We start from the raw sequence: 22,913 nt of genomic DNA, 5'->3' as shown, positions 1-22,913 counted from the left end.
AATGTGTTTGAGAGATGATTATATGACACTTAGGCCTCATGCACATGACCGTGCCGTTTTTTGCGGTCCGCAAACCACGGATCCGCAATAAACAGAAGACACTCGTGTTGCCTTCCGCAATTTGCGGAACGGAACGGGCGCCGGCAATATAAATGCCTATTCTTGTCCGCAAATCGCGGACAAGAATAGGACATGTTATATTTTTTTTGCGGGGCCGCGGAATGGAGCCACGGATGTGGACAGTACACGGAGTGCTGTCCGCATCTTTTGCGGCTCCATTGAAATGAATGGGTCCGCATACGAGCCGCCAAAACGGCGGCTCGGATGCGGACCTAAACAACGGTCGTGTGCATGAGGCCTTACTAATATAGCCTTTGTTTAAATTCTGCACCATTTTCTATATTTCATAAGGTATTCTCCATTGTTTACAAAATCTTTTTGATGTCCACACAGAAGTCTTGTCCATAAGATGGCTACTGATGGAAGGTCATGTGACCAGGCAAATCACCTACATGTGATAACTACTCCATTCAAACACACTGCACCTGCACTAAATACCCAACAGAACAAGTAAAGATGTCAGGTGCATTGTATTTGAATGGAGGAGACATCACATGGAGGTGATTTGCCTGGTCACATGACCGTCCATCAGCTTCCATCTCACGGACAGAACCTCTGTATGGACAGCACAAAAGACTCTGTAAACAAGGGAGAATATATAAAATATAGAATATGGTGCAGAATTTCAACAAAGCTTATATTAGTAAGTGCCATATAATCATCTCACAAACACATTGGTCAACAGTAGCCAGAAAGTGACCAACCCATTTTACGGGTAGTGCTGGAGCTATGGCAGAAAAAGAAGCGTATCATAGATTTGGTTGGATACAGCAACAGGAAGTCGTTCATTCAGGATGTAAACAAACCAAAGTGATTTATTTACATGGTGAATACGGGTCAGAAGAGTTCAAATTGATATATATAAATATTCCTGTATCAAAAAGTGTAATATCATTGCCCATTTCACATAAAAAAAAAAAAGAAAATGACCACCAGTAATCGCTGTGTGCAGCAAGGACAGCAGCTAGACGGGATGAGAGTAAGATCCTGGTAGGATGTCAAAGCTATCTGGAGCCATGCTGACTGCAGTGCATCCCACAGCTGCTAGAGAATGTGTAGGGGACGAAGATCCATAGAGCAAACATGACTAAAGGTGGTTGCACAGATGCTCAGTTGGGTTCAAGTCTGGGGAATTAGGGGGCCAGGGTAATACTTGGACATCTTGGTTATGCCCTTCCCTGTTGGACATTTCTAGCCATGTAAAAATGTCACATTGTCTTGTTGGAAGATCCCATCCATCCCAGGTAAGACAGTAAGCATGTATGGGTGTACGTGCTCTGCAAGGATGAACTCATACCCAAATAGGTTGACAGGGCTTTCCACATGGGTGAGTGGGCCAAGAGAATGCCATGGAAACATTTTCCAGGCTATAACGCTACCACCACCAGCTTGTGCTCTTCTAGCAATGGTTGCAGTGAATTTTTTCTTTGATGTTTCTCACCTGACACGCCAATGTCCGTTTGTTTGATCAAACAGAAAACATGACTCATCTGAGAAGGCAACCCTTTACCAATCAGCGGAGGTCCAATTCTGATATTGCTGCAAAATTGTAAGCCTTTTCTGCAGTTGGAACTTTGTTAGCAGAGGTATAGTGATCATCTGTCTGCTTTGGAGCCCCATACACAGAAGGTTTCACTTAACATTTTTTTTAGACACATGTCTGGTAGGCCCCTGGTTCACTTTGATGGTGAGCTGCTACACTGCAACATGTTGGTCCACTTTTACCTTTGTAACTGATGTTCAACTCTCAAATCAATGGCATGTGGTGCTCTGCATGTTGCTTATTCACAATGGTGCCATTTGTCCACTAACAAACAATACTCTTGTACCACAGCAGAACGAGAACAGTTCACATACTGCGCAGCTTCAGAAATACTTCCACCCGTGACCCGTAATCCAAAAATCATCTCTGATAAACCTCTCCTTTTACCCATGACAGCAATGAGGGATATGTGTGCCGACAGCCTATCACACACCATATATACCCACCAAGCCAGCTCTCAACACATGACTTCCTTCATGAGCTACCGCACTGTCGATGTTGCATGTAGTTAGTGGCCATAATAATGTGACTCGACACCGACCGCGTGAATCCCATATTGCGGTGCGGACCCATTGACTTGAATAATTTTGTGTATATCCTTTTAAAATCACTTCTAGATTATCAATAGCAACGGAAGCATTAAACAAGTTTCCAGTACTAGAAAAGCATTGCTGCTTTCTTCAAGAAACAGCACCAGAACTGTCCACAGGTTGTGCCTTGTATTGCAGCTCCGCCTCATTCACTTTATTGGAGCTGAGCTGCAATACCAGACACAACCCTTGCACAGGTGTGGTTCTCTTTCAATAATACAAAAAACTATATATTTTTTTCTGATCCTTTTTATCAAGGATTTTGCTGTCATGACTATAGTAATAACCATTAAGCTAAGCAGGGAATCACTCATTGTTATACCCTTAAGGGTACATTCACATGACCATGTGTTTTTTGCATCCATCATGTCTGTTCCGCAAAAGATAGAAAGATAGAAGTCCTATTCCTGGCCTCAAATGCAAACCACAAACCCATTGAAGCCAATGGGTCCGCAAAAAAAAGGATTCAATATGAACGTCATCCATATTTTACGGATCTGCGTTCTGTGGACGACAAAATATTAACAGTTGTGTGAATGCCTTCTAAACCAGAGTTCATTCAGGGTGACAGTGTGGTGGTATTTGGGTTCAGAATCTAGCTATGGATCAACTGACACACAGCATGCGACTGCTTTAATAGCACAATCTTGTGACTTGAGCATGCCTTGTCTGTGCAAAAATAAAAAAGGCAAAAAGATCAGACACCCCCAGGGCATGTTCAAAACCTACCAGTAAACTGAGTCCAGTCATACACACTAAGGGCTCATGCACACGACCGTATTTTCATCCCGTGTCTGTTCCTTTTTTTTTTTTTGCACCATTCACTTCAATGGGTCCACAAAAAAAACAGAAATTACTGCGTGTGCATTCCATTTCCGTATGTCCACATGGCCGTTGTGTAAGCAAGATAGAACATGTCCTAGGATAGGCATTGTTACAATGGATCCACAAAAAAGCGGATGCAATACGGATGTCACACGGACGTCATCCATATTTTTTGCAGATCCCTGTTTTGCAGAGTGCAAAATACATATGGTAGTGTGCATGAGCCCTAATACTGCACATCTGGCTGGTGTCAGAACACGATTTTACTGTTTCTGTAATTTCTACCCTATTAAAATGTATGATTAAGAAATATGATTAGAAGTTTGATTTATGCTTTATGAATTAAGAAACTGTTGTGTGGCCTACAAGCTATTGGACATATTCTAAAGATAACTTGAGAATTTAATGAATTATTAATATCATTATCATAATTAGATTTTTAGAGTTATTCCCATCTGGGAAATATATAGCATATCTATAGGATTTGGTGCGGGTCCCAGAGCTGAGATATGCACCTATCTGAAGAATGTAGGTACCCTGACCTCCATCTCTCTATTGCTGAGAATGGAGGGGTGCCCGCCCATGCACGGCTCTCTCCATTCAGTTCTTTGGAAGTTCTGAAAAAAGCCTCCTCCGATTATTCTTTGTACTAAATCTTCAATAGTAACTAAATAAATTTTCACTCTTGAATCATGAGCATTAGCCAGGGTGCTGAATCTCCTTAAAGAGACCAGTCCTATATGGAGACTTACTGGAAGTACTCCATGGTATGGAAAATATTGCTCCATGGGAATCGAATAAGAAAATAGGTATTTTCCAAGAAAGAGAACCATCTCATCAGCACCACATAGGGAGCTAGTTCCAAGAGATGGTTCTCTTCCTTGGGAGATTCCTCTTGTAGAATCATAAGCATTCAAATTTTATACCTAAAGTGGAACTTCAAACACTTCTTAGCACCTGGAGGACAAAGATAGACTATGCCTAAATGTTTCTTATTGATTTATAGTCTACGAAGTATATATGAAGGGTTCATTATGAATGTAGTCAAGAACAGTGGGCCACATTTACCAGTGTGAGTGCACCTAGGGTAGGTAATGAGATAAATTGCACCATAAGGTGTTGGCACACCTACTATAGGTGTAGAGGAATTATCTGCGCCTAGCTGATAAATATGTTTGGTGTAATAGAAAGGGGTGTGGCTTTGTGCGAAAGTGATGTGACTAATATACACCAAAATTACACCACAATTCTGGCATAATATTCTGTCTTAAAGTAAGCCGACCAATAATTGGTATAAAGTTAGAGGAAAGTAAACATCCATGCACCAGATTTATCATCCAGCCTGACCCGCCATGATAAATCTGGTGCTTGTATAGACAGCCTGTCCAAGGGAGTAATGTACCAAGATGGGACTTTTTTTTAGCAATGGATTTACAGAAATTACATGATAGTTTCTCTGTCATAAAGTCTAATCTTATTCATACAAAGTTTCCATCAGTTTGTACATCACCAGGGGACTGGAGGACACTTGAAAATTCTAGCTAAAAATGTACCTCTGCCCACATAAAATCTGGCTGCCCCTGCAAACTGCCTGGCATGGCACATAAACCACACAAAAAATGTTGCAAATACTCCATAAATGTATTGCAAATGCTAACTTCACTAACCAAACAAGAAAAAAAGACTCCACTTTTCTGGCACACCTAAATTTACACCACCTATAGGATTAGTAAATCTGCCCCATTTTTCTTAAATATAAAACCTGGTCTATGAAAATGAAATAATTACAAATTCAGGAGTTAAAACAACTACAATAAATACCATATGATACTGTACTTTCTAGTAACATAACAACACAAGCGGCAACATTTCAAAATTTTTGCACTCTTACAAAAACAGCACTACAACTACATTTCAAATCCCTTGAAAACAAGAACTGCAAGCAAGGCTAGGGGTCCCCTGGAATCCCTCGTAACATGTCCATACGCTATGAAGGCACAGTCTGAACATTTATTATCATACTCCATAATTCTCGTGCTGGCTCCTTGACATAAACATGCTGTGTGAATGAGCTCTCAGTGCTGTGAGCCAGCTATACGTTATTAGGTACTTTTTTCATAATGGGAAACATCTGGAATTGAAGTGAAATACAAAGAAACCCCCACAAGTTAAAAAATCTTCGGTCCACTTCCTGAGGCATGGAAATGGTTTAAACATTCATACAGAGGCAACAAAGGAATTAAAAATTAAGGGAAGGAAAAACTTACTTATTGAGAAGCTTTTGACACAGTCCCTTCTTCGTGGCTAGACTGTAGATGACTTGCTAGGTCTTCGTTAGAGAGGATTCCTTTCACACGTCCTTACAATGAATGAAACAACTCAACAGGGACCGACTAAGCAGAAAGGGGACTAAATGAAGCTTAGGCTTTGGAACGAGCCAGGAAATTCAATGAGGAGTGGGAGGGTTTATTTCTCTGCCTCAAAATTTCTGTACCTCTACAAGCAGCATATCAGTTATGTGCCCGATATTAATAGCAGCTCTGTTTTCAGGCGAGCGGACTGATCTGATTTAGTATGTCTGTAATGCTATTTTAAGGAAAGTGGAATTGGAAGCAGCTTCCCTGTAAATGTTTGCCTATACTGAACTGTATGTAAAATAAAGATTATAGACAGAATAAAAAACATAGACATGCTTTATGATGTCAGAAACAAAGTTATAGCAGTAGAAATAGAAATGACTACTACAAACGCTTGTGTAAAGAGCAGTGTAATAAGAAAACTCTTAAAGGGCATCTGTCAGCAGATTTGTACCTATGACACTGGCTGACCTGTTACATGTGTGCTTGGCAGCTGAAGGCATCTGTGTTGGTCCCATCCGCATTGCTGAGAAAAATAAAGTTTTAATATATGCAAATGAGCTTCTAGGAGCAACGGGGGCATTACCATTACTTTTAGAGGCTCAGATCTCTCTGCCACTGCTGCGCCCTCCGTACTTTGATTGATAGGTCCAGGCAGCGAAAACCTGATCACGCCTGGCTCTGACTTCTCCTAAATTCTCGCACTGTGCCGTGTACTTTAGTATCAGTACCGGAAAGAAGCTCGTCAGCAGTTATCTTCTGTATTGCAAGTCTCTTTTCTGTACAGTGCCTGGGCCGCATGCTCAATTAAAATGCGGATTACACAACAGTTGCAGAGAGAGCAGAGCCTCTAGGTGTAACAGCCCCCCTCCCCCCGTTGCTTCTAGAGGCTCATTTGCATATATATAAAACTTTTTCTCAGCTATGCAAGTACATATGAACATGGGCCCAACACAGATGCCTACAGCTGCCAAGCGCACATGTAACAGGTCAGCCAGTTTCATAGGCACAAATCTGCTTACAGATGCCCTTTAAAGATTATAGTTGAGAATGCCCCCTTCAGATATATCAGGCGATCCGGTTCAGCTCCCCTCCGGCATGAGGCAGAAAACGCCGGAGGGGAACTGAAGCCAGAACTGATTCTCATACATCAGTTGTGATGCTGAATGTCAAGTTGCTCCAGACAAACACTGCATGCTCAGTGTTTCTGTCTGCCACAGCCAGTGTATAGACGCCAAATCTGTGCACTACACATATATCACTTATGTCTGGCTCCAGCATAAAACAACAGGCAAGGCACAACTGATTTATTTGAAGTGGTGGTTTCTTTATATTTTTATAGAAAGATTTAGCTGCTGAAAGCTGGAGATACATGTATCTGATAGTAATCCAATGGTAAAATAATTCCTGCAGAGGATATGATCACACCACAGAGCATCGGTTTTAAATGGGTTGCACAATGTGCAGAAACCAAAAGAGCTGCAAAATAGAGGTGATCAAAAGGCAACTGTAAGGAATGTACTGTATGCATGATAACGTCATGTGAAAGCTCAGTAAACGCTACATTAGTAGTTTTCTGTTGGAGTGTATGCCAGAAAAAAATCCAGATATATGCCAGTGTGGACAAAGTCTTTAATAGTCAAACACATGCCCAAATGATTTTCTTTTGGGATATACTTGGTTGGTATTCAACTGAATCCTGCAGCCAAAACTACAATGAAACTGTGCTGGTTAACTGTTCTTGCAACTTTATTTTTAAAAAAAAGGATATAGTGCAATTTAAATGGCATTCTATGGCAGACATATGTTGATGAAAATGCATACAATTGCATATGTCTAGGCAGAAAAGGTCCGTCAGGATAATAACATTAAACACAGTGTAAATTAAGCCTACCTACTATATAACTCACTAGACATCATATGCAGCACCCTGCTCCAAGATTAACAAAAGGTATAAGCTTTAACATGTAATACTGTACCTGCATCTGTAATTGTATTCATAGCCACCATTAGATGAGGCTGGTGTCACCCTCTATATAAATAGAGGAGATAGAACATTCTAGTTAGCAGTCTAGCCTAGCTAGGGCTAGGAGAAGAAAGCACATTTGTAATGCTGACACTCAAGCGTGTGCTGACCAGGACAGTGCCAGAACAACTACAAACAACAGAGCAGATAAAAGTAGAGGTAGTCCAGTAGAGATAACTGTCTAAAAGGGACTTATAGGCTCTGCAGCACATACAGTGGAGGAAATAATTATTTGACCCCTCACTGATTTTGTAAGTTTGTCCAATGACAAAGAAATGAAAAGTCTCAGAACAGTATCATTTCAATGGTAGGTTTATTGTAACAGTGGCAGATAGCACATCAAAAGGAAAATCGAAAAAATAACTTTAAATAAAAGATAGCAACTGATTTGCATTTCATTGAGTGAAATAAGTATTTGAACCCTCTAACAAAAAAAGACTTAATACTTGGTGGAAAAACCCTTGTTTGCAAGCACAGAGGTCAAACGTTTCTTGTAATTGATGACCAAGTTTGCGCACATTTTAGGAGGAATGTTGGTCCACTCCTCTTTGCAGATCATCTCTAAATCCCTAAGGTTTCGAGGCTGTCTCTGTGCAACTCTGAGCTTGAGCTCCCTCCATAGGTTTTCGATTGGATTAAGGTCCGGAGACTGACTAGGCCACTCCATGACCTTAATGTGCTTCTTCTTGAGCCACTCCTTTGTTGCCTTTGCTGTATGTTTTGGGTCATTGTCGTGCTGGAACACCCATCCACGACCCATTTTCAGTTTCCTGGCAGAGGGAAGGAGGTTGTCGCTCAGGATTTCACGATACATGGCTCCGTCCATTTTCCCGTTTATGCGAATAAGTTGTCCTGTGCCCTTAGCAGAAAAACACCCCCAAAGCAAAATGTTTCCACCCCCATGCTTGACGGTGGGGACGGTGTTTTGGGGGTCATAGGCAGCATTTTTCTTCCTCCAAACACAGCGAGTTGAGTTAATGCCAAAGAGCTCTATTTTGGTCTCATCAGACCACAGCACCTTCTCCCAGTCACTCTCTGAATCATTCAGGTGTTCATTGGCAAACTTCAGACGGGCCTGCACATGTGCCTTCCTGAGCAGGGGGACCTTGCGAGCCCTGCAGGATTTTAATCCATTGCGGTGTAATGTGTTTCCAATGGTTTTCTTGGTGACTGTGGTCCCTGCTAATTTGAGGTCATTAACTAACTCCTCCCGTGTAGTTCTAGGATGCTTTTTCACCTTTCTCAGAACCATTGACACCCCACGAGGTGAGATCTTGCGTGGAGCCCCAGAGCGAGGTCGATTGATGGTCATTTTGTGCTCCTTCCATTTTCGAACAATCGCACCAACAGTTGTCACCTTCTCTCCCAGCTTCTTGCTAATGGTTTTGTAGCCCATTCCAGCCTTGTGCAGGTCTACAATTTTGTCTCTGACATCCTTGGACAGCTCTTTGGTCTTTCCCATGTTGGAGAGTTTGGAGTCTGCTTGATTGATTGATTCTGTGGACAGGTGTCTTTTATACAGGTGACTAGTTAAGACAGGTGTCCTTAATGAGGGTGACTAATTGAGTAGAAGTGTCTAACCACTCTGTGGGAGCCAGAACTCTTAATGGTTGGTAGGGGTTCAAATACTTATTTCACTCAATGAAATGCAAATCAGTTGCTATCTTTTATTTAAAGTTATTTTTTCGATTTTCCTTTTGATGTGCTATCTGCCACTGTTACAATAAACCTACCATTGAAATGATACTGTTCTGAGACTTTTCATTTCTTTGTCATTGGACAAACTTACAAAATCAGTGAGGGGTCAAATAATTATTTCCTCCACTGTATGTCCAGGAGAAGCCTCCAGTGTCTGGATACACATTTAAGCAGCTTGATCACCTATGAGAATCTCTACATCCAAAGGTGGATATTGTGGAAGTGCTGTCACGGTGGGGAGTAGGAGAAACTCCCCACCGTACAAAGGAGAACAGGAGGGGTAGCAACTAGGCCAGCGACTGGGATAAGGGAGCAATTCATCTCCTAAAGCATCCCTAATCCTCACCCTAACTCCTCACCGTATGAGCGGACCTGGATGGTGTGTGGGCACCAGTACTGCCGAACCAGTTACTGTATACAGTCTCCTCTTTTGACTTGCAGCTAGGCTGGTGGAGACTCCTGTTCATCCGTGTCTGGGATGAACAGGTCATCACTGCCCTTTCTTTATTTGAGGGATTATCAGGGCGACTTAGGGTCCTAGGTTTCCTGGGTATTAGCTGTCCTACCATCCAGGGCCGGTCATACGGTGAGGAGTAAGGAGGAGAATTAGGGATGGTTTAGGAGGTGACCTGCTCTCTTATCCCAGTCGCTGGCCTAGTTGCTACCCCTTCTGTTCTCCATTGTAGGGTGGGGAGTTTCCCCTACTTTCCACCATGACAGTATGTTCCACTCTGTTTGTGGCCTTCGGAATAGGGCTCAGCATGTGTCGCCTGCTGTTTTCTGGTGCACATGCTTATCCTCCGGACGGAGGGTGAAAGCAGAGATCCTGTTTACGGTGCGGTTCACGGTGACTGGTGTCACTGTTGTTGTGTGAACCGTTACCTGTGTTGGAATCTCTCCTCGTCCACTCTCTGTGGTTCCATACTTTTGGGCCGTTTTGTGGTTGCATCTCTGTTGTGCTGGCTGTGGTGCATGCTGGTTCGGGGATGTCTGCTGGCAGCGACCTTGAGTCTGAACTGTTCATGAGTGCGGTCTCTCCGAGCTGTTTGTTGGCTGGCTGGCCAGTTCCTTGTTGATGGTTCCGGCGTGCTGGCAGCAGTCTTGGGGAGACTTGCTTGCATTGACGCTGATTCTGTTCCCCCTCCCCCCCGCTGTTGGGGGTGCCCGACTAGCTTCCCCATTTTGGTTTGGGAGGGCTTTGAGGGGTGGAAGTGTCACGGCCTTTGGTGTGCGCCGCGACACGGTTGCCGTGCATGCTGTTGCCAGCGGCATCGTGTTATGGTTGCAGCATGTAGGTGCCTCCTCCTTTCTCCTGGGGCCTTCCCTGTGGGGTGCCGGAGGGGTTAGTTATCTAACTGGTGGGGATTTTGGTGTGTCCTGGGTTTGGCCACAAGGTTTATATTGCCTGTGGCCTGTTGGCTGGAGTCAGTTGTCCTCCAGCCTTGCTGTGTGCTGGAGCTGTGCTCCTGCCTGGCCTCTTCCATCTGCCCAGTGCTTGAGGGCCACCTTGTGGAACATCAAGGTCTCCATGATGTCTCCCCTATGTTCCCGTTGTTCACCTTCCCTTCACTACCCTTGCATATGTTTGGTGTTGTTTATGTTTGGGTGGTTGTTGTCTTGTCTAGTGGTTGTTACATGTCTGGTCTGTTGGTGTCTATAGTCCAGCATGTTTGCTAGACATGTTCCATGTGTGGTGTGCCTCCGGAAGGGGGTGTCAGGGTTCCCTGGAGGGGGAACTACAAGTCTGTATGCTGCTCTGCCTGGGGCCGCCATGCGTCCTGTTTGCATGGGGGTTTCCAGGCAGTAACTGGTGTGCTGGATACCTGCGTGTGGTTGTTTGTACTGTGTCCCGTATGGTGTGTGGGCACCAGTACTTATACTCTGGTTCCAGTCGGTGTTGCTGCAGCAGGTAAGTGTGTTGGATTGTGTGCTTACCTGCCTATCCAGTTACTGTATACAGTCTCCTCTTTTTACTTGCAGCTAGGCCAGTAGAGAATCCTGTTCATCCGTGTCTGGGATGAACAGGTCATCTCTGCCCTTTCTTTATTTGAGGGATTATCAGCTGGCTTAGTTGCTACCCCTTCTGTTCTCCATTGTATGGTGGGGAGTTTCCCCTACTCCCCACTGTGACAAGTGTACTGTAAGTGCAGCACCCTGTTCAAAAAATGTGCTGAAAAGTTTTCCTGCCATTGAGGAGACTACACTGTGGTTGCATTGTATTGTCTGAGATATACACCTCACATCTGTATGCTTATATCAGAGTCAATTAGTGAAGTGGAGATTTAGAAAGACCACCTTAAAGGGACAACTTTTGGCCTGTTACTACCTGTGAAGCCTGTAACATCTGTGAAAGTGCATCTTGTGTACCATATTGCCAGTCCTTACTTGATAAGAACTGTCCTGTTTGCATTTGAATTCTTCAGTAAAACAACTGTTCTGCTGCAAACCTGTCTCATCATTGCTTCCTGCACTACTATTGCACTGGAAAGTACTGGCATCATGACAACTGGGACCCTGCCAAACCATCACCATCAAGGGCACCTCACCTACCCTCAGACAGGAGGACCCCAGAACTGGCGCATGCCCTAAAGGGAATAACAAGTGCATCCTTCCCATCACTGCACGCTATTTCAGGGAGCTTCAGAACCATGAGTACAACTACCACACTCATCCTGTCACCTGCACTTACGCATGCTCCTGCAGCCCGGTTGTTTTATAAGTGGCAAAGGTCTTTATAAAGCACCTGCTAGATAACATGTGATAACTGATAACATATTGATTATGATAAACTTTCTATAAGTTAAACGCCCCCTTCCCCCAGAATAATAAAAGGTTGCCAAGAATTGAATTCCAGCGACATGTACAGTACCCCAGAACAGGGTAACTGCAAAAGGGTTTGTTGTTGTGTTACTTGGTATAATGTAATGTTCTGATTCACTGCATTGAAGATGGACCTAGGTCTGCCCCTAGTCAGTGTGTGCATTATTTTCTGCCTGAGGAAGAGAGGGGAGGTGTGCTCACTCCTCAGCAAACTAGGCCTCATCATATCTGAGACATTTACAACAAGAAAGCCACTCCAGAGAGAGGAAAGGAAGAACTGGAAGGTCCAGAATCTACAAGATCGTGCACTGGAATCAGTCAACAAGGTATTGTGCTCATTTAATACTGATAAAGACTTTTCCGCTGTGAAGGAGAACATTGCCAATACACCCTTCCACGTTTTAACATGGTTTTGGCTAGCCGTATCTTAATCCTGAACCCCTCAGCTGGGAATTACAGAAAGGTTTGCAAGAACATTTTTAGCTAGCCTTAGATTTTGAAGAGGGAGAGAGACACTTTGGAAAGACAGAATACATAGATACATTGTTATCTGGGAAGATGTGCACTAGAATTTATTTGGAACTGTGCTTTAATGCAACTGGATGTACTACAACTCCCATTCTGCACTTTAGTGAAGAGAGACTTATTTATTTTCTACAAATGGCCTAGTTACTGATGCCAGCCACAGCATCTACATCTCCTGCCTTGCACTCTTATAAAATGCTTAACAGCCAGGGCACCCCAACTATATCAGGCAGGGGCCCTAACATCAAAGTGTTTACCGAAGGAAGAAAGACTGCATCCTTCTGTCACTGCCTGGCCCTAAGGAGCATTTGTGTGATTTTTTGTCAGAGCCACTCTCATTCTCCTCTCCACTCCTCCTGGGCTTGCATTATATGTATAGGCCAATCTCATGAGGGTCACTGTTTTGTTCATCGGTGAAAGAGAAAGTTCCTATTGGTGTCACTGAGACATATGCTAAGTATTCCTACAGCTGACTACTGATGACTTCCTGTGTTTGCTGTATGTAGTGTGGTAAAGTGTACGGTAAAGTCCTGGAAGGGGTGTATATCCCACCCAGGGTCCTCAACTTCGTGAGATAAGTAGAATCCAGGAAGATGGCACTGGCTTCAGCAAACATAGTTGCTGGAGCTATTTTTTGTTAAAGTTCAAGGGCTAGATCTTATTTGGAAGGTAGGTTTGGTAGTGGGACCACCCCAGTATACCCCCATTCCAGGGCATGTTTTCCCCTAGCCTGAGGAATCCCCAGGTGTAGTCTAGCTGGGATCGTTAGGGGGAAATAAAAGCACATCCCATTCTGTCAGTCTGGGAAGGAGTTATGCCTGGAAAAGCCTAGTAAGCTGGCTATTGAAGTCTGATTCCCTGAGTGTGACCTGCACACAATAGGTGAGCTAGCTCAGAACTTTCTGTTAGTTAGAGCCCAGACGGGCAAGGGTTTATTTTGTTTTGTTTATGTTTTGGCGGTGCTGGAACCTCACCTCACCCAGTGAGTTATAACTGGGAAGGAATAGCCTATATTTGCTGTGGTGCCTGAAAAATAAAGCACAGTTTGGACATTAAATCCATTGTCTGAGAAGGAATCTGTCATCACCGCCCTGCTTGAGAGAGCGATCCCTTACAGTAGGTAAGTAGTCGTAATGGCTATATTTGTATATAAATCATGAATTCACGAATCAAGCTTTGTACATCTAACATGCACGTGACATGCCAGCAGACTTACTCATATGGCATATGGGCATGTTCAAGCAGGTCTAAAATACCTGGCCAGCATTTGTAGTTTAAAAAAATCTATCCTTTCATAGGCACAAGCGTGACAAGCACGAATATGTCTGGAATCCCTTCTCCCAAGCTTTCTTCCTGTCCTGTTTTCAGGGATATGCTGACATTAATACACGTTCTATTGATGCCCCACACTGATACAATGTCAGTTATGATATATGAAATGTTACAGTTTTAAATGAATCTGTTCTTGTATATGATCATGTTACCATGCCTCAATATTATATTAGTACTTATGATTATGAAAGCATTCATGTGACAGCTATAAGGCTTCCTTCATATTAGGGAAGCAATATTACCACATGACTCTTAGGCATTAAAAATGACATTCAGTTGTAAAACTTAAAGCTATTTTAAAAATAATGTTCTGGAAATTGAAAGTTTTAAGCAATAATTTAAAGCGTCACTAACTTTTCACAAAACTTTTGATATGTCAAAAGTTTCGATCGGCGTGGGTCTGACCCCCAGAGATCCCTACAACAGCAGTAGAGAAGTGTGCGCATATTGTACTCTCTCTCCTCGTTGCGTGAGATGGGCTCCATAAAAGTTTATGGATCTGTCTCGATTCTGTCCTCGTCAGTAAGTAGAAAGATATGCGCGTGCTTCTTTCCCCTCATTCTAGGGATCAGTGGGGGTCTCAGCACTCAGACCCCCAACCATCTAAAATTTTTAGATGTCTCTATGACAAGTTTTGTGAAAAGTTAGTGACCCTTTAAACAAAATTGTTTGCAGTGGAATCATGGGGAATCAGTACAACAGGTTATCCTCAATGCATAATAAATCCAGCTGGACCAAGCACTGCAGGCTAGATTCACATCCCTTCCGTGATTAATACATGGTGTGTTCATCAGAAGAAACTCCCAACGCTCACCACCCTTGCTAAATCCTAATAATCCATTGCCTCCTGAAGCCTCCAGAAACCAGGGCCCAATGGCAAACATATCCAAAAACAAATCATAAGGAACCGGAGATTCCTAAAAATTCCATGTCACTTTATTCATTTTTCATATTAAAAAGGTACAGCAGTTATCAGTCTGATGGACTACTACTGTATCTTTTTAACATGAAGAATGAATAAAGTGACATGGAATTTTTAAGAGGTTCCTTTTCATTTGTTCTTTTGATATTTTCACACTATATTCAGTGTGCATGTCCAGCGTATGTGCAAGGAGATACTCCCAATGCATATGCTAAACATGTCCGTATACTCCTATACACCTGACGGCTGTAAAAAAAAAAGTGCCCTTTTGGTATCCATCTGGAATGGTATAGATCACTGCATACGGTAAAGTTATAATTAACCCTTATAGGACCGGGCGATTTTTCATTTAATTTTTTCTCTTCCTGCCATCCCAGAGCCATAACCTTTTTTATTTTTCTGCACACATAGATGTATGAGGTCTTGTTTTTGTGGGGCAAGTTGCACTTTCCAATGGCACCATTTAATATTGCCTACAGTGTATTGGGGGAACATTTCAAAATGGGGTGAAAACAGAATTTTGCCACAGTTTATGAGTTTTGTTTTTACTGTGTTCCCTATGCAGTAAAACTGACTAGTTACCTTAATTCTCCAACCTGGTACAATTACAATACCACATTTATATAGTTTTTCTTTGTTATAATACTGGGGGGAAAAAATTCTCTCACCATAACTTTTTTTTATAATCATGTCGACAGAGCTTTGTGAGGTCTCATTTATTGCTGGACAATCTTTAGGTTTTATTAATACCATTTTGGTGTGTATGATTTTTTGATAACTTTTTATTCAATTTTCTTGGTAAAAGGGCAAATTGGCCATTTTTATATTTTTTTCTGTTACATCGTTTGCCGTATGGGATCAATATTTTTTTATATTTTAATAATACAAACATTTTTTGTTTATGGCGATGCCTATGATATTTATTTTCTATTGTTTATTTTAATTTTGGGATAGGGGGAGTGATTTGAATTTTATTTATATTTTTTAACATTCTTACACTTTTTTGTTTACTTTTTTTAGGCCCCCAAGAGGACCTCAACATGCAATCATCAAATTGCTATCTCTATTCAGTAATGTGATTCAATGGATTATTTAAAAATTCTGTATATTCCAAATGCAGTGCTGCCACCTGCAGGCCTGCATTGGAATATACCTGTAATAGGGCTGGTATGTCTTCCTCTCGCTTCTGGTTTTTCCTATCTTAGATGCCTTGGTCACATTTGACCATGGCAACTGAATGGTTAAATGTCTAAGATGTCAATTGCAGACATTTGCGCAGCGTGTCTGCTGTGTGAAACAGCATGCACCCAGCAGCTATGGCGCTTGCTCCACTCCATAGCGGGTTTTTTCATTAGATATGACCCCCACCAAACATGTACGTCAGATGTCGTCAAGCTGTAAATGGTCACTAACTCTTTAAACAACCTATTCTCAGTGGCCACTTTTAGGTGAACTGAACAAACCTGTAAATTACTTTAAATTAAAAATGTTCGTGTTATTCACCCTAAAAACTTTTTGGAAATCACTGCCACTAGGGGTCTCCCTACTAGCAATGTTGCTGTCCACTCACTGTTACTAAATTAATCCAATCCTTAGCAGCAGAGAGAGAGAGCTAGAGGGCTGAAGTGGTTGTGTCTTACTTCACTGGATTGCACATGAGCTCACTTAATGACTGCTTATGTGCAGTGGCCCCTCCCCCATCCACAGCATCGGACTGGCCAACAGAATTCCAGAGGATCGTCCAGAGGGTCCAGGCTCTGATACCACAGTGGACCCCAAAGGTCCCCAAAAATTTTTGAGCCAATAACTTGCCACTAGGGCCCTGAATCAAAATCTATTAGACTTTACAAATTGCTAGTCAGACCACACATGGAGTACTGTGTACACTGGGATCCTGTAAACAAGGCAGACATAGCAGAGCTGGAGAAGGTCCAGAGGAGGGCAACTAAAGTAATAACTGGAATGAGGCAACTACAGTACCCTGAAAGATTATCAAAATTAGGGTTATTCACTTTAGAAAAAAGACGACTGAGGGGAGATCTAATTAATATGTATAAATATATCAGGGGTCAGTACAGAGATCTATCCCATCATCTATTCATTCCCAGGACTGTGACTGTGATGAGGGGACATCCTCTGCGTCTGGAGGAAAGAAGGTTTGTACACAAACAGAAAAGGATTCTTTACAGTAAGAGCAGTGAGACTATGGAACTCTCTGCCTGAGGAGGTGGTGATGGTGAGTACAATAAAGGAATTCAAGAGGGGCCTGGATGTATTTCTGGAGAGAAATAAAATTACAGGATATAGCTACTAGAGAGGGGTCGTTGATCCAGGGAGTTATTCTGATTGCCTGATTGGAGTCGGGAAGGAATTTTTTATTCCCCTAAAGTGGGGAAAATTAGCTTCTACCTCATATTTTTTTTTTGCCTTCCTCTGGATCAACTTGCAGGTTAACAGGCCGAACTGGATGGACAAATGTCTTTTTTTCGGCCTTATGTACTATGTTACTATGTTGATGATATGGGGTTTGGGTCCTGAGAATAATTTCCTCTGGTGGGCCCAAGGAATCCCCATACTACCATGCCCATCCAGAGCATCCAGGCTGCCAATTCCTAATCATCTCAGACACTCAGGAGAAGAAATAAACTGATCCATGACTTTTTGAATGCCTCCCTCTGTATTTTATTGTGTCCCCAGCATCACACACACATTCCAGAAGAAAAGTAATTGGGCTGATGTTAACTTAGAACATAAACTAGAGGGAATAAATGCTCTTTATTTATGAACCATGTGTGCCTTGGAGTCTATCTCTGCTTTCCTCAGACTGTTTACAAGTTTGTGAAGGGCTGTCTAGACCAGTATAGTACTGGCAAACTGCCTGCATATGGACATGCTCACCATCTCTAAGAGGACAGCAGAATGCTGCTTCACAACAGAAGAATAATTAGCAGCCAAAAGCACAACTGTGTCCCTGGGGAGGCTACAACATAATCCAAACCATGTCTCCAGCCAAAACATGATTTTTTTTTAGATAGTGTTGAAAACTCAATTACCCTTTAAGATTACATTCATGGCAGTTAGATAGGGCAGGAGGCAGATGTGCTATGTAAGCAATACAAACAAAATTCTGTCTTCATTATTGCTGCTATTTACCTTCAAATGTAACCTGTATTTCCACATTCTGTGCCTCTTTTCCACATCAGTTCCTCTCCCCTTCCCTCAACCATGTATAGTCTACACACACTTACATTCTCACATCACCTTGACCAATCTTACTCCATAGAGCAGAACAAATAACACTCTAATATATTACTAAACCATCTGCTGTCTCTCTCAATTCTCCTCCTATAAGCTCCTGGCAACATCTCAGCAAACCCTGGTACAACTTCTTCTCTGCTAACCTCAGCTTCTTACCTGCCATGCAAAGAAACCCTGAGAAACTGATTAACATTCACTGTATGTCTTTTCCCGTCTGTTTTAATTGTGGTCTCTGGAACTCTTGGTTAGTGTGCAACAAACTCCCCACTATCCATGACTTCTTCCTTTCTAAATCTCTTAACTTGTTGGTCCTCATAGAAACGGCTTCAACAATCTGACACTGCTTTCCCTATAGGTCTATTTTATAGCTTATATGGTTCACTTTTCCCATACCCTCAGACCTGATGCATAGTGGAGGAGTAGACATACTTCTTTTTTCACAAAGCACATTTTAGGTTATTCCCACTGTTTTGTCCACAGCATAAAAGTTTTCCACTTTTTCTCCCTGTAGATGGCTGTTGTCCATCATCCCCCAGGTTCACTCCACCAGTTCCTGGATCACTTTGCTACCTGTCTTCTTCTTTTGCTATCTTGCGAAATACAGACTTATATTATTTAATGATTTTGACATCCCCATTGACAATCCAGTCTCCTCTTCTGCCTCTCAAATTCTATCTATTACCTTCTCTCTCTGTCTCTCACAGCTTAATTCCTCTGTAACACACAAAAGTGGCAGCACCCTTGATATGGTCTTTTTCCACCTCTGCTGAGTCTCTTACTTTATCAACTCTTCCTTCCAGCTTTCTGACCATAACCTTCTTTCTGTTACTATCAAGAATTCCCATTCTCTTTATGACACTCCTACCTTTCACACATACAGAAACCTAGACGTTATTAACTCGTAGCAACTTATTGACACTCTGGATGAAGCAGGTCCCATTAAACTCTGATACAAACCATGGCAACCTTGGCATACGCCTGAAACATGTTTAAAACCTATAACTCTTCCCTTCACCATGCCAAACAAGCCTGCTTTACTTCTCTCATATACTCACTATCCAAAAGCCCAAATGACTCTTTGATATAGTACTTTTCAATCCCTCCTTAACCCTAAAGTTCACACACCCATCACTCACCTTTGTACTGAAGATCTTGCCAGTGCCACTTATGTTAAAGATGATATTCAGCGGGAAATAATCTTCCAGCTCCCAACCTGCATCGATCAGCCTCCCACACCTTCTCTTGTTCTCGCTCCTCATTTGACTCTATAACATAAGAAGTCTCTTGGCTCCTGTTTCTCTTTCTTCTGGTATCTTTCCTTCATTTTTATAACTTTACTACTAAAGAAACAGGGAGCTTACCATGGCAAGCCTGGAAAGCTTCAGAAGCCATTTCACTGTGAGAGCACAGCCGCATCCCTTTGCTATACCTCACAGATGTCACGATTGCTGTTGATCGTGGCATCTGAGGGGTTAAATGACAGGGTTCAGCGTGATCGCTATTCCCCATCACAGCAGCAGCCCTTTCCATACAAGCCCTCAACCACTGTGACATATGGTACATCATGGACGGTGGTTCAAGGAGTTAATGACATTGGAATCTGGGGGTGTACTAAGTTTCATTGAAGTAATCCTGCTGGTGTATAGAAACGTACCTAATGGCAATGCTTAATGGAAAAAAAAGGATGGAAATTAGCTCTCCTCCAGAAGGAAGAAAACGATCTAATTTTAGACAAACTAGATACTCATCTGTAACAGTTGAATGTCTAATATGAGATTTCTTCCTTGTGTAGGTGAGCTAACGTGAACATAATAAAATGTGTATAATCTATAAATCCCCTTTACACAAGACAACTGACAAAGCAATTATCAAGAATGCTTTGTTCCTGATAATTGCCTGCTTGGCAGTGGCGATTAGAGCTGCATTTCCATGTAGCAGTCATGTACTCTGTACGGGGACATGCAGTTGCTCTGCCTCATACAGATTCAATGTTTCTGGGCAGCAGATCTCTGTTCACACAGCACAATCTGTTGCCCAGAAACATTTGCTCATTCATCAGGTGATCAGTGGCACAGGGCGATTATCAGGGACAGGTATTCACATGAACTGATAGTCTCAATAATCTGCCTTTTTCAGTACAACTATAGCAGATGTATTCATTGGTGAAGGCATTTAGTGAATCATTTGAAATCCACAGACATGATATGATCATATGAAACTTGCCTTATGTGTAAAAGATTTTTGGCTTACTACAACAGTTGATTTCTTTATTTTTATTTTTATAGTTTTTTAGTATCTGATTGTAGATTTGTTTAATTCTATTATTTGAATATCTTGTCTGTACTTTTGTTAACAGCCTTTAAAGATATGTTTAACAGCAGCCATGTAGCTGTTACCTTTCATTGCAATCCTGCCTGTGATGATAATGAGATGACTACTGAAACAGTCAAAACAGAAAGTTTCGGAATTTTATTAGGCTTAACCCCTTAGTTACCAGCCTGTTTTGGACCATACCGACAGTTTTTCTTTATTTTTTAATTGTCCCCTTCCAAGAGCTATAACTTTTCTATTTTTCCATTTATGTATCTGCATCAAGGCTTGATTTTTTTGTGGGACAAGTTGTAGTTTTTAATGGTGCCATTTTGGGGTACACATAACTTTCTGATTAACTTTTATTAACTCTTCCTGGGAGGGAGATTTGAAAAAAAACAGTAATACCGACACTGAGTTTTTACGTTATAAATTTTGTGGCGTTCATTTTTTTACATAAATAAAATGATATCTTTATTCTATCGGGTCAGTAGGATTACAGCAATACCAAATACATGTCAGTTTTTTTTTTTACATTTTACTACTTTTTTTTTTTTTATAAAAAGAGGTTTTATTGCACAAAACTTTTTTATTTTTCTTTCTATGAAGCTGTGTGAGTGCTTGATTTTTACGAGACTACTTGTGGTTTTCATTGGTATAATTTGGGGGTGAATAACACTTTTTGATCGCTTGTTTTTTTTTGTGGACACTAAGTAAAAATTGGCAATTCTGGTATTCTTTTTTTTGTGGCATTCACCATAGGTGATATTTATGTAGTGCAGGTTGTTATGGATGCGGCAATACCAAACATTTGGCGGAGATTTTATTTTTGCAATTTTTTTTCATTGAAAAGCATTTTTTCAATGAAAAAAACATATTTTTTATTGGATAAGGGGACTATAACAGGAAATATTTTGATTGCTTCTAAAATATAACGCACTATCCCTACAGTGCATTGCATTTTAATGTCAGAGAGCCTGGTGGAGATCACTCAAGGCAGGCTTGGGTCCTTTACCAGGTCCCAGCCTGGCTATACACACATTGGCACCCTGTAATCTCATTTGTGGGGTGCCGATGGGAGAGGGAGGGAGTCCACTTTCTCTTCACAATTGCCCAAAGCATGTAAGGGGTTAGCCAGCCTGGATCAACACTCCTGCCGGTCTGGACTGTTAATGTAGGAGCGCTACTCTCACATGAGAAAAAAAAAACTGCAGAATCAGAATACAGTCCAAGATTGGTACTTATCCATTCAAGGTGCCAGTTCACTTCAGGTGGAGAGGCAGTGTGTTCACACACGCAATCATGCAATGTTTCGGGAGTCATGCACCCCTTCCTGTGTCTTGAACTGTTTTCAGATGCTGCATTTTTTCAATTGCCATAGATAATGCATATGAATTTGTGCTGTGAAACAGTGATTATGCACGTTATCTGAAGAAGTAAACACACTTTAAATGAAGTTGTTGTTGTGCCCTGTATATGGAGTAGACAGTGAGGATTGAGAGTATTCTCTGACACACTGTTAGGGCTCATGCACATGGTCGTTGCCCGGCCGTGCCCGTATTGAGGCCCGCAAACAGGATGCGGACAAATTCACTTCCAAAGGCTGGACTTTAAATTTTTGCCTAGTTAACCACTTCAACCCCCCTAGCTGAAACACCCTTAATGACCAGGCCACTTTTTACACTTCTGCACTACACTACTTTCACCGTTTATTGCTCGGTCATGCAACTTACCACCCAAATGAATTTTACCTCCTTTTCTTCTCACTAATAGAGCTTTCATTTGGTGGCATTTCATTGCTGCTAAAATTTTTACTTTTTTTGTTATTAATCGAAATGTAACAATTTTTTTGCAAAAAAATTAAATTTTTCACTTTCAGTTCAGCAAAAAAAAAAAAACGACATCCATATATAAACTTTGTATTTTTACTTTTGAAGCAGCTCTGACTTTCTGAGCACCTGTCATGTTTCCTGAGGTTCTACAAACCCAGACAGTACAAACACCCCACAAATGACCCCATTTCGGAAAGTAGACACCCTAAGGTATTCGCTGATGGGCATAGTGAGTTCATAGAAATTTTTATTTTTTGTCACAAGTTAGCGGAAAATGATGATTTTTTTTTTTCTTACAAAGTCTCATATTCCACTAACTTGTGACAAAAAATAAAAAATTCTAGGAACTCGCCATGCCCCTCACGGAAAACCTTGGGGTGTCTTCTTTCCAAAATGGGGTCACTTGTGGTGTAGTTATACTGCCCTGGCATTTTAGGGGCCCAGATGCGTGAGAAGAAGTTTGAAATCAAAATCTGTAAAAAATGACCGGTGAAATCCGAAAGGTGCTCTTTGGAATGTGTGCCCCTTTGCCCACCTAGGCTGCAAAAAAGTGTCACAAATCTGGTATCGCCGTACTCAGGAGAAGTTGGGGAATGTGTTTTGGGGTGTCATTTTACATATACCCATGCTGGGTGAGATAAATATCTTGGTCAAATGCCAACTTTGTATAAAAAGAATTGAAAAGTTGTCTTTTGCCAGATATTTCTCTCACCCAGCATGGGTATATGTAAAATGACACCCCAAAACACATTCCC

General features: G+C 41.8%; 1 protein-coding gene across 1 annotated transcript in view; it reads right to left on the bottom strand.

Annotated features, from left to right (window-relative positions):
- PSD3 (pleckstrin and Sec7 domain containing 3) overlaps positions 1 to 5,449 on the bottom strand; it is a 693,256-nt gene extending 687,807 nt beyond the window's left edge. The window contains exon 1 of the mRNA XM_044305119.1: positions 5,346 to 5,449. The gene's annotated coding sequence lies outside the window, so the exon portion shown is untranslated. The remainder of the gene's footprint in view (positions 1 to 5,345) is intronic.
- Positions 5,450 to 22,913: the final 17,464 nt, after the last annotated feature.

This window comes from Bufo gargarizans, chromosome 1 (genome assembly GCF_014858855.1).
Source record: "Bufo gargarizans isolate SCDJY-AF-19 chromosome 1, ASM1485885v1, whole genome shotgun sequence".
Lineage (NCBI taxonomy): Eukaryota > Metazoa > Chordata > Amphibia > Anura > Bufonidae > Bufo > Bufo gargarizans.
This window is presented reverse-complemented; position numbering and strand designations above follow the sequence as displayed.